This window comes from Lithobates pipiens, unplaced genomic scaffold (assembly GCF_037356315.1).
Source record: "Lithobates pipiens isolate NorthernLeopardFrog02 unplaced genomic scaffold, aLitPip1_a1.2 Scaffold_1, whole genome shotgun sequence".
Taxonomy (NCBI): Eukaryota; Metazoa; Chordata; class Amphibia; order Anura; family Ranidae; genus Lithobates; species Lithobates pipiens.
The window spans coordinates 57,118,485-57,122,426 of record NW_027507685.1 but is presented as its reverse complement, the minus strand read 5'-3'; the positions used below and the strand labels follow the sequence as shown (position 1 = coordinate 57,122,426).

The 3,942-nt window shown below is 39.3% G+C and overlaps 1 long non-coding RNA gene across 2 annotated transcripts; it reads right to left on the bottom strand.

The window, feature by feature from the left end:
- Window positions 1-2,537: 2,537 nt before the first annotated feature.
- On the bottom strand, window positions 2,538-3,653 carry LOC143988103 (uncharacterized). Of its 2 annotated transcripts, XR_013276756.1 has the most exons (4): window positions 3,569-3,653; window positions 3,318-3,470; window positions 2,884-3,017; window positions 2,538-2,751 (listed from the first exon to the last, which is right to left on the bottom strand). It is a non-coding gene; the product is annotated as an uncharacterized LOC143988103 (long non-coding RNA). The 2 variants fall into 2 exon arrangements; XR_013276755.1 differs by having other exon boundaries at window positions 3,318-3,644.
- Between the last annotated feature and the right edge of the window lie 289 nt (window positions 3,654-3,942).

The window sequence follows — 3,942 nt, the reverse complement described above, 5'->3', positions numbered from 1 at the left end:
TGAGCCTCTTTCTTGCAAATAGGAGCGTATTATTTGTAAACCTTTGGTATGTGGTATAGCATTATACAAACATTCCACGTCGATGGAAACCAACCATGACTGTGCCGGTAGGCTGATACCCTCGAGTATCTTTAGAAGATCGATGGTATCCTTTACATAAGAAAAAAGGGAAATGACGTGCGGTGTAAGGTGTTTATCTACAAGGCTACTTGCATTTTCTGTCAAACTATCACAGCTGGAAATGATGGGACGTCCCGGAGGATCAGTTAGAGATTTGTGCACCTTCGGGAGGGCATAGAAAGTAGCAACTTTTGGATCTTTAGAATTTAAAAAGTTCCATGTGCCTTTGTCTATAGTACCAGATTTGTATGCATTAAAGATTATCGAACGATATTGTGTGTCAAAATGAGAGATTAAAGACACAGAAATTGGTCGATACCAGTCAGAGTTTTGAAGAATCTTATTACACATATTGAGATATTGTGAAGTATTCATAATTACGATGTTTCCACCTTTATCCGCGGGTTTTATGACTATATTGGGATTAGTTTTGAGTTGTTTTAATGCCTTTAATTGATTATGCGTTAGATTATGTTTGTTGGTCAATGGAAAATGCGTTTGTTCGATTGCCTGGCAAACTTGTTGGGTAAATGCCCAAATATTTGGATTTGTATTTAGGAGTGGGAAGTTTGTTGACTTAGGTTTAAACATTTCTAAAGGGGGAAAAGAAACTGACTGTACCGATAAACCAGTGGAAGAGATGGTTATCTCATCATCAGGAGGTACTTGGCCTTCTTCCCATAGATCCATCAAATTGGAGAGGGCTTGTTGATCAGCACTATTTACCTCATTGGTGAGTTTCAATGTATTTATTTGTACAGTAGGTTGCTTGGGCTTATGAAAAAGGGTTCTAAATATCAGTTTTCGTGCAAATAAATGTATATCCTTTATCAGAGAGAATTTGTCCGAGCTTGAATCAGGGCAGAAGGTCAGTCCTAGTTTCAGAACATCGAGTTCATGACTCGTGAGCACATAAGACGATAAGTTGACTATAGATAATTCATTCCCTGAATTGAGTTCTGGGTAGGTAGGAGAAGATTGGGTTAGGTATTGGGTGGTTGAGGGGAATCTTTTCCCTAAAAAAATAGGGGCGATTCGGAGGTCCGCCGGTAGGGGAGCACCACTAGGTGAAATGATGATGTCATTAGTGTTGGTGATGGGTAGGGATGATGTCAAAGGGGCTGATTTTGTGAAGGAAGACGTGAGAGTGGTAGACATAGAAGTGTTACTGGAGGTGGAAATGGACAAGGATGTGTTAATGGGGGTGGGAGTGATGAGAGGTGGGGGTGGTGGTGGGTGATGGAACATCATTAAGGGACGAACAGGGACTTGGTTGGAAATAGGATGAGTTCGAGGTGGTAAAGGGGTACTGAGGTGTTGGTTGGGTGCTGCCATAGCGGCGCCCTCCAAATCGCTTTTTCTCCTCTTTGGGAGTCTGTCTCCCGATAAATCACGATAAATTGTGGAATGATTGGATGGAAAGGAGGTTGATGAAGCACTCGATCTAGTTTCATCATCATTATAATCCCTCCTGTTAGAGGGGCGTGATGCTCTAAAGAACTTATTTTTATTTTTACCATCTGTTGGCCATTTGTATGCCGAACCGTTCGAGTAGGAATTACTATCACGTGTAAGTTTATTTTGTTTTAAACGTATTATCTCTAAGGTATAATTTTCAATGTGTTTGGATAATTCAGATTCCTTGCGTTTAAATTTAGAAGTGGAGGTTATTTTAGCATATTCATCGTACCATTTTTTAATGGAATTATCTATCAGGTCGATATCATGCGAATATTGGATGGCTAATAAAGTCATCATTGCAATCGAACACGTTTGTAGGTTTTCTTCCCATTTTTGCTTGATGAGATTGTCAATTTTGTTTAGATTGGGGAAAATTTGTATTCTAAGGCCAAAGGGCACGATTTGTTGATCAATGTATTTGTGAAAAAACTTTCTGTGCCAAAAAATTCTAACCTTACGTTCCAAGAGGCGTTGCAAATATTGCAAAGCAAGGTCAAGATCCTTATCCGATGGTTCACTATTCTTTTGAAGGTCAGAAGCTTTGTTCATTAGGCCCTCCCAGGCCTCGCCGCTGAAAGCCGCCATGGACCCGGGAGAGAGAGAGAAGGAAATAAAGGGAAAAAGGAAAATTGGGGAAGGAAAAGGGGGAGAGGAAAAATACAATATTATTGATTAGTAAAGATAAATGCAAAAAATACAAAAGAACAAAAAGATTTTTTTTTTTATCATCATTACAGAAAGTTGCCGTGTCACAGGGAGGTGGGCCTAAGGACAAAAAGCGTATTAAAACGCATGAGTACAATAGAAATAAGTTGGTCCACACTATCCCAGAGACACATTCCTGTTAAAGGTACCTCATCCCCCAATAATTCTATAAATATTATATCCACAAATAGGAAAAAGGGAGGGGGGGGCCAGGGGATTTTTTAACGGTACATTAATTAAAGAGACAAAGATTTCTTAAAAAAGAATTCATAGCTTTAATGTTGGAAATATGTTAAAATTATTTTGGAGAAACCAAAATAGCAAAAATATAATAGCAAATACACATTTTATACAAAAAGTTACATGACACAAGATATAGGGGATCCTGAAATTGTTAGTTGCTGAGAATGATCATATATCCTCCCGACATGTTTCGCGTTTTTGCTTCTTCAGGGGAGTATGCAACTAACATGAACATAAACATAAAGAGAGGTTTAAGAATACAGAAAATACAATTATGCCATACAATTAGATACACATAAATTTCAGAACATTAGGTATGAAATTGGTCTCAATTTGCTCAGTCCAAATGCTTACCCTGATATAATCATTTCCTGCATCGCAACCCACAGGCCAACAGATGGTGAAATAGATGACAAGAATTAGGTGACAGGATCAAATGCTAAAAACAACCCAGCCTCATGCAGGGCATAGATGGAGGTAGACAAGCGCTACAAAGATCAAAAACAAAATCCAGAGATAAATACCAAGTATGACAAGTCCAGCACAGGTATTAAAAAATGTTAGTTTGTAACAAAGTGGGTAAGTAAATATCAATCCCTAAATTATAAAAGGGAATTGGGGCTGAGAAACATGCCTCCATAGTAGGATATGAGATGCTTATTATCAGAGGGATGGAACAATTGATTTTAATTAAGCCTAATTAGTATAAGGGTTGAAAGAAGTGGCTACTGGGGGTATACTACAAAAATACTGTTAAAGAGAGTAGAAGGAATAAGAATTATTTTTACCTGCAGTTAGAATCAGAGATGAAAGAGTTAATTCCATATGATGGTATTGGTGCAATGCAAATGCAACAAGTTACAAAAAAGGAATCAATTGATTCATTATGATGTTTTATAAGTTGCAGAGTGCAGCGATATGCTGCCACTGCCAGGCTGAACCTACAAGTAAATAAAAAGAAGGATGACTAAATATAGGTATAGAAAGATGAGAGGCGGTATTATAACAGTATAAAATTCAGCTAAAGAAATATATTTACCAAGAGGAAAAGTTAGCGTGGCGGTAGTATCTGTGCTGAACCTGCGCTACAGATGAAATGACAGCGCTGCCTATTTATATCCCCCATTCATCGAGCCGGCGTCTGACGTCACCGGCTCGATGCGGACAGCCATAGGTGGAAGCAGTGAGCATGTGCAGAGCCTTTCAAGTCGGCATCTGAACTACCAACCCCATAATGCCTCAGTGCTGACACGAGGTTAATTTGGACAAATGCTGATGGAGATGGGGCTAAGCTGACTCTCCGCCCTTGAAGGGGGCGGGAAGACACAAGTCAGCATAGAGGGCAGAAGAAACGACGATTATCATGGCTTTTAACCCTAGAGGGGATTACATGCTCCCTGCCACCTCAAGTCG